This window comes from Crocuta crocuta, unplaced genomic scaffold (genome assembly GCF_008692635.1).
Source record: "Crocuta crocuta isolate KB4526 unplaced genomic scaffold, BGI_CrCroc_1.0 scaffold20, whole genome shotgun sequence".
In the NCBI taxonomy this organism is placed as follows: Eukaryota; Metazoa; Chordata; class Mammalia; order Carnivora; family Hyaenidae; genus Crocuta; species Crocuta crocuta.
In genome coordinates this window covers 1007311-1021396 of record NW_027527932.1, presented here as the reverse complement: position 1 = coordinate 1021396, position 14086 = coordinate 1007311, and the positions used below count along the sequence as shown (strand labels likewise).

The following is a 14086-nucleotide window of genomic DNA, read 5'->3' as shown; positions in this document are numbered from 1 at the left end:
GAAGGTGAGTGTTGCTTCCTGACAGTTTCTCTTTCTGTTTTTATGGAGTGAGTCTTTTGCCTGCAAGTAGGCAGTCATTAAGACAAATTGGACAAATGTCTATTCCTTATGTGTTCTGAGGACTTTTGCTGCCCCTTCTGTTTTGAGTGCCCAGCCTTCAGATTCTTCCTCACATGTCACCACCACCCCCAGAAACCTAGATGAATTCAGTTGGAAGTGGTTTTATTCTTCCTCTGAATTCTAGAAACTTGTCATACTTTCATTTAAGTGTATTTCATTTGAGAGAGAGCGAGAGCGAGAGCGCAAGTGGAGAGGGCCTAGAGAGGGAGAGAGAGAGAGAGAGAGAGAGAGAGAGAGAATCCTAAGCAGGCTCCATGCTGTGAGCGCAGAGCCTGATGCAGGGGTCGATCTCATGAAGCACGAGATGATGTCCTGAGCGGAAATCAAGAGTTGATGCTTAACCAACTGAGTCACACAAGTGCCACTAGAATCTTTTCATACTTTTCTTAGGGACTTTTTCACAGTCTACTTGGAATGGTAATTCTTTGCGCATTTATCTTTTTCTTTTTTTGCTACATGTAAGCTCCTGAAGGACAAGAATCACAGACACGTGCCGGCTCCTTTTTTAAGGAAAAAAAAGACACTCACTTCTTTGTTTCTTTAAATAAAAGTGAGCTTAAAGTTCTATTTTTTAAGTCTTTAAATCATTAAACATTGAGCTTCAACAGTCATTTCTACAATATGAGTAATTAAGGAAGAAGGCAGGGGGAAATTTAGTGCTACGTAAAAAGATCCAAATGAAGATAATGAGATCTAGATTCCTAAGAAGGGAAGAGGTATAGACAGAGCAGTATACCCAACATCCACGTAGTTGGACAGGCAGAAGTGTAAAACATTACACAAGCTTAGGAAACCATTAGGACAAGACAGCGCTTTATGAAGCAACATCAGCTTTGGATTTTTCTTGCGGGGAATTATTTCTAAGCTTTATTTTGTTTTTGCATCTCTGTGCACAAATAATACTGTCTCTCTGCTTTGTTTTCTGAGCTGGATAAGACTGAACATTTTCTCTTCCTCTTTCTGATCTGAAAGTAATTACCTTCTTTCCTTTCATTGTTTAAACTAATAAAATGTTCATACTTTTTTCTGATTTTCCTGGTGTATGGAGTTGATATATCCCAGAAGCTTTTAGTTCTTCAGAGAAAGGTGATAGATACAAGATAACTCAAATTTATCTACTGTTGGAAGCTTTTGGTTTTATTGTTTGATACCAGCATTTGGTTTAATATATTTTGTTTCATTACAGAGATATCCTTGCACATACTTCTGTTATATGAATGCTTTTATTTTACTTGTGATCTTTTCTCCTAAATTAAAACTTGTCTCTATAAAGTCTGCAGACATTTCTGAGATTTAATTTTTTCTCTTATTGAGAAAACCTCAACTGGGGTTTTCCCAATATAGGGCGTGCATTAGCCTAACTTTCTTTGTTCTTGATTTTGAGTACTTTTAGGTGTCGACTAAATTTATTTTATCATTCCTAGGATGAAGCTGCAGTTTCTATTGGTAGGAAAGTGTTGGTAGGGAAAAAATATATATATATAAGTCCTAATTTTTTAAATGTTAAAACTTTAAGGGAAAATTTTGCAAATTATTTTGACTAATAACTAGTATAAGGTCAGGATTTAAAGCTAATGTGCTACAATTTATTGTTTACGTGGTACTGTGATTTAAATATGTTACTGTTTATAAGCTTTGGCCTTTGGGAAATTTCTTATGTGCTAACCAGTTAAGTTTTACTGTCAGAAAAAGAATCTTGAAACCAAATATTTGCTTTGGAGTAAGGGTTCCTTTATCACACTGTGTAAGCATCTGCATTTACTCTGAGTTCTCCTTATTTTTAAAAAGCCTGGTTAAGGGTTCTTATCAGATAGGATCATTTGTACAAATAATAAAAGTTGTGGCAGAGACTAATTACATATCTCTAGCACATGGTAAACATTTTGTGCCTGCTAAATAAATAAATCTATGTTTTTCAGGAGAATTTTGTTAAGATACTGTAGCATATTAGTATGTTTAATGATGGAATTGATCTAGGGACGCCTGGGTGGTTCAGTTGGTTAAGCATCCGGTTCTTGATTTCAGCTCAGGTCATGATCTCAGTTTGTGGGTTCAGGCCCCACATTGGGCTCTGTGCTGATGGTGCCGAGTCTGCTTGGGATTCTCTCTCTCTCTCTCTCTCTCTGTCTCCCTCTGTCCTCCCCCCCCCCAAAATAAACAAACTTTAAAAAATTATTTTAAAAAATGGAATTGATCTACTAAAGAAGGAGAAATTGATTCAGGAGACTGATAAAGGAATGATGAGATATTGGTTACTTTGAAGATCTTGCACACTTTAGCATATTGGAATTTTTACAAATTACAATTTTTACAGGTGCCTCTCTCCACCTGTTCGTTGAAAGAATAAATTAAATGTGTACCACTAAGTGTGTGGCAGTACATAAGTCACAATTTCCACACTCTGGTCAGGGAGGTTCTCAATAAATTACATGCAGTTTTAGATGATTATAAATGCTAAAACGGAAAGAACCAGGATGATGGCAGGATTGCTTTGGGAAAGGAGCACGGAGTTAGGGTGGTCTTGAAGGCTTCTTGCAGGGCTTGGCATTGGGACGAAGGCCTCATTGTGAAGAGGGACACAGGCACAAGAGACGGGTGGAGAGCGCTCAGGGCGTGAGGAAGTGGGCTGTTCCGGGAGGCCAATACCAGAGCGTTCGGAGGCCCTGGTGGGTGTAGCTGAAGACTTAGGAAAACGTTAGGCCATTCGGGTGCTTATAGGCTGTTAGCATGATTCAGAGTTTGGATTCTAGTCTAAGAGCGGAGGGACAGCTGGAAAGGGCTTAAGCAATGGGGTGAAGCTGCCGGGCTTACAGGGATTAAGAAAACAACCCTGCANTGTTGTGTTTTCTGGGTGTGGATTTTATATTTATTTATTTTATTATTTTTTAAAATAGTTTGTCAAGTTGGTTTCCACATAACACCCAGTGCTTATCCCAAGTGCCCTCCCCGTGCCCCTCCCCCCCCATCAGCCCTCAGTGTGTTCTCAGCATCGGTCCCTCCTCAGCTCTCCCGATTTCCGCAGCCAGAACAAGGCTTCCTGGGCCTGCAGTGTTTCACCACTGGTAGCTCTGTGTAAAATTCCACGTTTGTTTTCTCATGGCTCCTGTAATCGTCCACCCACCACTCTGTCCATGATCACAGCTGTCCAGGAATCATCCTTGGGAGTGTTCTGAATTTCCGTCTTCCTGGAAGATACATTGGGGATGCGCCTTCCAATGGAAAAACTTGGGAATCCAGGAAGAGGGCAGGTGTTCTGGCAATGGGGACCCGAAAGTGGAGACCTAGGAGGCTGAGAAAGAGCAGAGCATTGCAGTTGCTCTTAACGTGCCTCCCCTGTCTGTTCTGGAACCAGTGACGGATATGTTACCAGTTGGAGCAAATTTAGGACTTTCTTCCTTATCCTGGCAGCTTTGAGCCTAGTACTGGAAAACAGCACTGTCAGCTGTTACTTCTACCTCCTTATTCAGTCCTTTTTGGAAATATCTGTATTAAATGAGCCAGTTTCAGAGAACCAATAGACTCCTATAACTTTTGTCAAGGCTTTTGGATACTCCTGTCAAGGTGTTGGGTACACATTATTCTTCTGTATTGTGTACCAACGTTGAATAGTTTACATGTATTTTATTTCTAATTTATCACTTTTTAAAATCCCTTTTCTTTATTAAGAATCAGGATAAATAGAAGATAAATAAGAGATGTGATAAACCTTGGAAAAACTAGGACTGCTTTGTGATCATAGGTGAGAGAAAAATCAAAGAGAGGGGTGGGGTGGGAATTAGAGGAAGGATATAATAGTAAGGAAGGAAAACAGGAAAAATTGTAACTGATTCATCATGTGATATGTGTAGGGAGAATGCTGCTATGTATCTTCCATTGGCAGATCCTGTTAGATTTTTAATCTGCTCTGCAGTGAATTTAATTTACAGATGTGACAGAGATGTGCTTTGTTTCTATTGGATGTGTTTGGAGCTAGTATTCTGAGAGGCGGAAATAAACAGATACAGATTATGTACTATTACAGTAGGCTTTCAGTAAAGTAACCAATTAGGAGTAAAAATTTCCTGAGGTCCTTTTAATGTAGTTTCAAATGAAACCCAGCTCTCTTGGCCTGTTTTCTTCTCAGGAATAATGCTTGCCCCCACCCCCTTGCCCGATTCCTTTTCATGTTCTCTGGGTCAGTCCCCATTTTCCAAACCAATCTCTGTATATACAGGGATTTTCTTTTGTCTCTTCCTTTGTGAGTTCCCTTCTTGGGAAACCTTGTTTCCAAACACTCGCCACCCAATCCTGTCCCCTGCTGGAGAAAATTTGTAGCTCTTCCCGGTCTGAGTCCTGCCATTTGGAACAGGATTGTTCTCAATTTCTCTTTGTGACTTGGTGTGAATCACTGAACCCCTCTCTACCACATTAGTTAAGACTGGATAATGATACTTGTGAATGTATCTATCTCATAATTTGGGTAGGGGCTACTAGTCAGTACCAAACAGTATCCGTGATGCATGAAAGAAGTGGAGTTAAGAACTTTTCTGCTTAGCGGTACCTGGGTGACTCAGTTAAGCGCCCAACTGTGGCTCAAATCATCGTCTCGTGGTTGGCGAGCCCTACATCCGCTTTCTGTTGTCAGCGCAGAGCCTCCTTTGGATCCTCTGTCTCCCTCTGTTTCTGCCCCCTCCCCTGCTCGTACACATGCGCACACTTGTGCACGTGCTCACTCTCTCTTAAAAATAAACATTAAAAAAAAAAAGAACTTCTCTGCTTAAATTTAGAGGTAAAAGCAGAAGAATCTTTGGATTTTCTGTAAAACATTTTTTTTTTGGCTGTCTGAAACAAAGTTGGACAAGATCCAGGACAGTAATTGCATAAAATGGACCAAAAAATCGGCATGATGATAAAGGGAAAAAGTGCTTTTAAAATAAGCTTAACTGATGTTAACTATACTGGAATTGAGGTACAAAGCTTAATTTTTAAAAAGCCTATCTATTTTAAGCAGTATTTGTTAACAAAATTTTATAATGTCCAGTGAATTTGGACAGTTTTCTATCATGGCGTTTCATCCATATTTCTACTTTTTACAGCCCCCAAATAAAAAAAAATGTTTATTTAACCTAAAAAAAAAGACCACTTTCCCTTTCTTTACAAAAAACTGTATCTGTGACAGTATCCTTTCTTGTGTTGTCCTTATTTCATAATTGAGCCGCTGATTGTCCATGTGAAGGGGCCAGTACTCAAACCTGCTGTGCCGCACTCGCAGTTGTTGACATTCTGGCGTTTTAGGAAGATGAGCCGCTCCTGACAGGCCTGACCCCTCCTGGTGGCAGAATCAGAAAAGTGCTTTTTTTATGCCAGGCTTTCCTTCTGTAACCTGATAGCTAAGACACCTAGTATTCTCTTTGCAACCTGTATCTGCAAGGGCGATGTAGAAGAATGGCACGAATGCAGTAGTGCTGTAAGAAATTGAGAGACAGTGTGCGCTCTCAGGTCAGAGCTGTGTCACCTTACAGTGCGTGAGGTTGTGGGCCTCGCGGGCTAGGCTCCTTCATCTGTAAAATGGAGATAGAGATACTCGCTTCATGGGTTTCTTTGAGGGGGAAGTGATGTGTTAGATGTGAGCACTACAGTAGTGCCTGGCAGTAGTACGCAGTATATGCCGGTTTTTTACCTCCACGTTATTGACATTTGGGGCTACGTAACTTTGTGTCGTAGAGGCTGTCCTGTGCATTGTAGGATGTTAGCATCGTCCCTGACACGTAGCCACTAGCAACCCCCCAAGTTGTGACAACCAAAGATATCCCCAGACATTGCCCAGTGTCTCCCCAATGAGAACCACTATATACATATAATATTTAGTAGCTGTTAGATTACTTTTGTAAATCACTGACACTCTTAAAGTCTGGCTGGTCCCCAGAAGTTCTGTTCTCATCTGACCACTTCTTTTTCTCATGTTGGACTTGTCTGAGTTGATTCACTGGATGAATATTAAGGTTGGTTCTTCCATTCTGGGTTAGTATCTGAACTTAGTCTCGTGAGAGCTACATGATCTAGCTCTAGGCCAGCCAGCTGCCCTTGGGAACCAGTCTACAAGACTACATTGTGACTCTGCAGCAGTGAAGGCAGATTCTTTTCCCGTTCTTCTTTTGTATCTATGAACCTCCCCCCCAGTTCCAAGATTTATTCCCACACGAACAGCACAGCTTTTTGTTCTATTCTTTTTAGTTGTGGGGGTTCTTACATCAGTCATCTTCTCATTTTGTTTTATTTCCCTGCCTGGCCATAAGAAGATTTTGTAGAATTTTAATTGCTTCAGTTTCACAGAATAGACATAGATTTAATGTAAAGTTAATAGCAGGGTTGCTTTTTCAAAGTTTCATTCCTGACACTTAAGAATAAGTTTATGAGCCTTCTTCATTGATTTCTGGAAGGCTCTTTAGAGCGTACAAATGTAGTAGAGGCAGTGTGGTATAATGGGTAAAAGTCCTGAAGTTCAAATGCTGACTCCACCACCTGGGGCAGGTTCCTTCCTCCCTCTATGCTTTGGTTGATTTTCCTGTCAGTAAGGCTTCTGTGAGCTGGCTTGTAATCAGCTTAGCCACTGAATATTAAATATTGTTAGGTTACTAGATTGATTTAGCTTGAAGGAAGGAAGACCTTACTTAAGGCGAGGCGGTGTGGTATAGCAAACACGCACATACAGATTTTGGAGGTGGTCAAATTTCGATTTGAATCCTAGCCCATTAACTCGAGGGTAGCTTGGGTAAGTGATTTCTTGTCGTTATTGTTGTTTGTGGAGGGAGGGGCAGGGAAGTGATTTAATCTCATTGTATTTCCTCACAGCAGCATTTTCATTTCCCAATATGTGATTTTAGCTCCCTTTTCCCAGAAAGAATTGAGGCAGACAAGTGTGATTTCTTTCAAACTTCTTCTCCCATACCTGCCTGGGTTTATTTTTAGTTCGGCTGAGAACGTAGGAGACTGCGTCTCTGTCCCCGCTCCGTGCTCTCCTGGCGTACCAGGCGTACGTCTAACCTCATGCTTCGCCAGTGCGGCAGTTTTTATATTGCTTATCGTTCTTTCCCATGAGATAAGTTCTTTGCAGGTAGGATTTTCTCTTATCTTTGTCTTTCTATTACTCAATGCATAATGAGTGCTTAATAAGTGTCTTTTGAACAAAGGAATAAAAACTTATTTTAAACAAATTGCTGTGTATTAGATCCAGTTTATTAACTACCTATACAGAGCTAGACCTTTTACACATATCTTGAATTCTTAACCATATGAAGTAGCTGTTGCTGGCCTCATTTTCTAGATTAGGAAACTAGGGGGGCACCTGGGTGGCTTAGTCGATTAAGCGTCTGACTTTCGCTTAGGTCATGATCTCGCGGTTCGTGGGTTCGAGCCCCGCGTTGGGCTCTGTGCTGACTGCCAGCTCAGAGCCTGGAGCCTGTTTCAGTCTGTGACTCCCTCTCTCTCTGACCCTCCCCTGCTCCTGCTGTCTCTCTCTCTCTCTCTCTCCCTCCTAGAAATAAATAAAAATATTAAAAAAAAAAAAAAAAGAACTGTTGGACGTGCCCCGCTGAGTCTCCTCAGTTCAGACCATCACTCTGCTCCCCACACTATAATGGCATCCAAGTTTCCCCCTGGAAAATCAGATCAGTCACTTTACTAGGAGAGTAGCCACTCTCTTAATCGGTTGGATGGCTTAATAAGCCACAAATGGCTCATGGGTAGGCTTAGCTTTCAGTTTAATAGGGCTAGACTGTTCCTTGGTGAGAGCGTTCCTCCACCAAACCCAAGGTTGCAATCGATGGAAAGCAAAAATTCCTTAGGGAGGATCCATTCTTGGTTCCTGACCCACATACTCTGTGTGTGCGAGAGAACCATATGTTGGCTGCTAGTGCAGCACATAACCACATCTTACAGTCCAGCCTTGGTGTTACAGGGTGTCATGTCCTAGCAGGTGCCCGAGCTGAGCCTTCTGTAGCCATTCGCTGCTCTTGTCAAGCAGCTGCTTCTAAGTGAAGAGATACATGGTAAAAAAAAAAAAAAAAAATAGCACATTCTATGGCTCTGAGCCTATTGCCACACTCCCTGGTCTGATGGGATGTTGTATATGATTTTATGACAGTGAATAAGGCCTGGTGTAACCAAGGATGGTCAGAAGCGTTTCAGGCTGGTAACGCAACTCTGGCTTCTGTGAGGACAGGTGTCCCAAGTGGCTGTCTGATCCCCCTGTGGGATTGTGCCATAGTGGGGCTCAGTGTTGGTTTTTGCTGTTGAGGTTGGGCACTCAGCACTGACACGCTAGATCATTACCAGTGTGAGGAAGGCCATATTGTTGAGCCCCTCTGTGCCCTTTTATCTGTATGGGGGCAGGAGGTACACGGGAGGTTTATTTGTGCAGGAGCAGGAGGTCCAAGGGAAATCTCTGTAACTTCCCCTCAATTTTGCTATAACTCTTAAACTTCCAAAAAGTAGTGTTAATAAAAGATATAATAAAAGAAAATACAGTGTCTTGAGAGGGAAAGGGGTATAGTGTCATGTTAAATCACTGATTCTGGAATGAGACATTACTTCAAGTTCTGATTCCAGCAACTACTTGCTTCATGTCTTCAAGCAGTTACTTAGCCTCACTTTTTTTTAATTTTTAAAAATTTTTTATTTTTTAAATGTTTTATTTCTGAGAGAGAGAGAGGCAGCGTGAGCAGGGAAGGGTCAGAGAGAGAGAGGGAGACACAGAGTCTGAAGCAGACCTCAGGCTCTGAGCTGGCTGTTATCACAGAGCCTGATGCGGGGCTCGAACCTATGAACCGTGAGATCATGACCTGAGCCGAAGTCAGACGCTTAACCCACTAGCCACCCAGGCGCCCCTACTTAGCCTCATTAAATGTTGTTTGCTTACACATGAAATGAAAGTGACAATAATATCTCCCATGGTTACTATGAAGATTAAATGTTAGCCCAGTCCTTGGCATATAGTAATAATAATCCTCACTATTATTAGTATTAAAATATAAAGTTTAAAATAACGAGTTTATAAAAGTATGTTCCATCATCTTAACACACACGCACACACGTACACATAATACGGATATGTCAGAAATTCTCACACTCATGTTTTTAGGCAATAGAAAAAAGAATATATGCAAAATAATTGGTTATACATGTCTGTTGTGTACTAAGGTGATGTATATTTTTCTATATGCTTTTCTATACGTTTCTAATTTTTATGTTTGTATTCAGATGGCAAAAGTTACTTGTGATGAATTTTAAAGTGACTCAAGAAGGTAATTTTGCCAAATTTCATCACATAAAACATAGTTTTTAGCTTAGGGTTAGTCGGTCCTTGTTGATGAAATCAGGGAGTATACCACTATCAGCCAATGTAGTCTTTTTGAGAACTGAGCGTGCATTCAGTCAGGGACCATTGCAGTTCTGATACTAGGTTTATAATGATGATGGTGGATCTCAAGGTCAGCAAAACTAAGTGTTTTGTCATGGAGCCATGGAAACACAGACAGTGCCTAAAGACTAAAAACCTGAATACTCTGGGGGCGCATGGGTGGCTTAGTCGGTTAAGCGTCCGACTTTCGCTCAGGTCATGATCTCGCGGTTCGTGGGTTCGAGCCCCGCGTCGGGCTCTGTGCTGACTGCCAGCTCAGAGCCTGGAGCCTGTTTCAGAGTCTGTCACTCCCTCTCTCTCTGACCCTCCCCTGCTCACGCTGTCTCTCTTTCTCTCTCCTAGAAATAAGTAAAAAACATTTAAAAAAAAAACACCTGAATACTCTGGAAATGGAGTGACACTAGTATGACATGATTCAGGAACCTTCTGTGTTTAAGCATCAGAAGCAAGCAAAGAAGCTTAAGCTGTGATTCATAGCACCAAAATGTGTGAATTGCTTTCGAAAGAGTGATTTCATTTTCTCAGATATTTCTTCACTTCTTCAGAATTTCTGATCCCATGAAGTTCAGCTCAGGTCACAGTGGAAAAGAAGTCCAGCTTTTCTTTCAGGTCTAATTGATTGATTGTCTCAGGATGCTCGTGAATTCTCAGAAGTCTGAGATCTGAGTTTGGTAAAATACCTTTAACAACTTTGTGCTGCTCAGTTGTCTAACTGGTTAAAATCTAACTTTCACAGTCAACTTCTGCTCCTTCCAAGTAATGCATAAATTGTCAGAGGTCAAAGGCATTAGAACAAAGAAATCCTACCTTGTCTACTTCGCCATGGGTCTGTTGAGCAAGCAATGGGTGATTGAGAAAGAGGTTGATTGATATCCATAGGACTGGTCATATTACCACCTGATTATTGAGAGCCTGTCTATAGTGGGCTTTTATGTAGGACACAGATATTTTCATATTCTGTGCTATGTTGAAAAGTTCATCCAGAGACATCCACAAACCCCTCCCCCTTTTTAAACCTTAAAAATTTTTATTAAAGGGGGGGCCCAGGTGGTTTAGTCAGTTAAGCTTCATTTCGGCTCAGGTCACGACCTCATAGTTCGTGAGGTCGAGCCCCGCGTCAGGCTTTGTGCTGAGAGTGCAGAGCCTGCTTGGGATTCTCTCTCTGCTTTTTTCTCTGCCTCTCTTTCTCTCTCTCAAAATAAACATTTTTAAAATTTTTTATTAACAAAGGATGAAAAGTACATTTGGGAACATACTCTCCCCTCTAAAAAAATTTTTTTAATGTTTATTCATGAGAGGTAGAGACAGAACAGGATCAACAGAGGAACAGTGAGAGAGAGATTCACAGAATCTGAAGCAGCTCCAGGTTCCGCGCTGTCAGCAGAGTCTGGTGCGGGGCTCAAACCCATGGACTGTGAGATCATGACCTGAGCCAAAGTCAGACACCTAACCAACTGACCTATCCAGGCGCCCCTATACTCTCCCCTTTAAAAAGAAATTTTGAGCCTTACTCTTTCCAACTCTTTCACCAGCAAGCCATCCATTAGCCACAGGCCACAAGTCAGCATAAATGTGTACCTTTGCATACATTTCTCCTGACCTCACGTGTACTGCCGGGAATTCTGCCCAGTGGGAATATTTCCCTTCACTGTTCTTTTAGGACCAGAGGGCAGGGCTACATTGTCTCTTTTCTGACTGGGGCTCGCACACCGTGCATTTCCATTCATAAATGGGTATGTCTTTTCCCTCCTCTGCTAGCTGGTTGTCGGATGCTCTCCATGAGCATGAGTTGAGAGAGCTGACAAGGAAGATGCCGAAGTACCAGGGGAGTTTGAGCCACCTATTCCTATAGTTTACTCGTGCTTTCCAGCCCTGCGCAGGTCCAGTCGTGCTTTTGTACGGTCCAGTTTTATGATACGGTGGGACAGAGAATACTGTTCATGATGGTTTCCCATGAGCAGGTATACAGTCTTTTCCTGAACCTAGTAGCAGGCCAGGAACCAAATGGACACAAGTTCCTGAGAGTACCGTAAGGAGTCTGTAACTCTTACTCCTCTCTTGATGCCTCTCGAGGCTCCTCACCCCGCCCCTGTCTGCCATGTCGTTTGTAGTACTAGTGGGTGTGCTAAGGCATAGCCCCAAGGGGTAGGGCAGCTTTTGTTGCTGAAGAGCCTTCTTTGGGATCAAGCCCCAGTAACAACTGGCAGTCTCACAGGTTACCCAGTATAAAGGTCAGAGTAGCATTTCCAAATAATGAAATTGACTAGTTGTTTTACCTCTTTCTTACCGCGTATGGTGCCAGGTGTAGCAGTGTCTGACCTTAGACCCCTGGAACCTAGAAGCCATCCATGTGACAGACTCCTGAACTTCCATGGGGTTTATCCTCCATCCTCTGGTGTGTACCTGTGTCTTACAGAGGCATCCTGAGTGCTGCTTTCTGTTCACCACAACCAGTGAACAGTGCCATCAGTGTGCTGGACCAGTGTGGTGACCTGTGGGGTGCTGAGATGGTCAGGGCCCTTCCAGACCAGATTGTGGCTTGTGAGTGGCCGCAAGTCCCTCCTAGGGAAGGTTTGGTGAAAGACTTATGGGACACACTTGTGGCATCTATAGGATCACAGTGTCGTCTATATTTAGTCCTTCTTGGTCGAATATGCTCTGAATGTACTCTCATATGTGCTCCTCAGACTCGTGCTGATAAAAACGTTTGAGATTCTGCAAATTTTTCAGTATAAAAGCAGATTCTTCCCAGAGTAGGCTTTGAATTTCTTTCTGTGCTCTTTTGGGGTCCGACTCGTGTTAGCGTGCAGCAGGAGCTAATAGGAATGCGTGGTGAGGAGAATTGGCATCCCCCTGAGTGCTAGGCTCTCTGCTTAATTGCCTACTATATACATGCACACTTCTGTGTCTCCTCGATACCTTGTATGAAACAACTTATCCTGCTTCCCAGCTCTTTCTCCCTTATCTATGCCACTTAATGTCATATATTTTTTAAATGTTTATTCATTTTTGATTGGGGGGGGAAGAGGGAGACACAGAATCCAAAGCAGGCTCCAGGCTCTGAGCTGTCAGCACAGCCTGACGCCAGGCTCGAACTCATAGACTGCCAGATCATGACCTGAGCCAAAGTTGGACACTCAACTGACTGAGTCACCCAGGCGCCCCAACTTAATGTCATATCTTAGGTCCTTTCCAAAGGCAAGACCTAAGGCACAGTGTTCTCCTGTAGCTCTCCTGTAGACCCTGCACAGTAAGCCGCAAACAAGCACTCAGGCTCAGACAGTAGCAGCAGGGCCCACACTCTCTGCATCCCACCTTCTCAGAGGACAAGTGTGGAAAGTGTAGCACTGTGATTTTCACCTTCGTCACTTCTGCAGCTGGAGAATGGGCTGATGTGGGTTTGGACAGGTTGGTGTGCCGTAGAAGAGCTGAGGCCCCAGCTGCTCTGATTCTGTAGCAGCAGAGTGCCGGACCCACGGGGCAGGGCGACAGTCCGCTGGGGGAGCCGGGGGGGCCGGCTGCACTGGTGTGTTTTCTGACAACTAATTCAACTGCATATAAATCTTCTTGACTGCACTTCCAGCATCAAATCTAGCAAAGCAGGTTTTCAGTTACCTCAAAGGAAGCACCCTTGTAATCAGTTAAAATTCACCCTACCTGAATATTCAGTGCCTAAGATAGATATTTGAAATCATTATTGAATATAATTTACTTACAATTATTAGGTCTGTCAGTGACTTCCTAAAATTAATCACCAAGGGAAACTGCCAAACTAATTATCTTTAAAGAGTATTATTTGGTGTCAGTGGAGAGTATGAGCTGCCACATGTAGCAAAAGTTACATCAGTTTGACATCTCGAGCCCTTTATCTTTGGGTGGAATAATAATAGTAACATAATTGTATTCTGTATGAAAATCTATAACATCTCTGGCCAGAGGTCCAGCGCATAAGAATTATCCACAGTTATTAAAATGCAACACAACACAACACAGTGGTTAAGAGTCAAGACTCTGGAGCCACGTAGCCGGAGTTCAAATCCTGGATGGGCTATTTATATAACATCCCCATGTCTAAATCGTCTCACTTGTAAAACAGGAGCAAATAGTTACCTACTATATAACTATTACATATATACATGTGTACACGTATATACGTATATATACACATATATACATATATATGTAATAGTTACATACTATATACATATGTACTATGTATACATAGTAGGTGTATAGTTACCTAATCTGAAGCAAGCTACACCTGCTCATTCTTGATGCAAAAAGTCTGAAAGACACACTTAGAGGGTGCCTGGCTGGCTCAGTTAGAAGAGCATGTGACTCTAGATCTTGGGGTCTTGAGTTTGATCCCCACATTGGGTGTAGTGATCACTTAAATAAACTTAAAAAAAATAAAACAAGAAACACTTTTTAAAAATGCTGCTCTAGGGGCACCTCGGTGGCTCAGTCGGTTAAGGGTCCGACTTTGGCTCAGGTCATGATCTCTTCTTTCTTTTTTTTTTTTTTTAAATTTTTTTTTTAATTTTTTTTTTAGGAAGGAGAGAGGGGGGA

The 14086-nt window shown here is 42.2% G+C and overlaps 1 protein-coding gene across 6 annotated transcripts in view; it reads left to right on the top strand.

The window, feature by feature from the left end:
• Positions 1–14086, top strand: part of SGK3 (serum/glucocorticoid regulated kinase family member 3) — a 119261-nt gene that overhangs the window by 45769 nt on the left and 59406 nt on the right. The gene's annotated exons all lie outside the window — the stretch shown is intronic.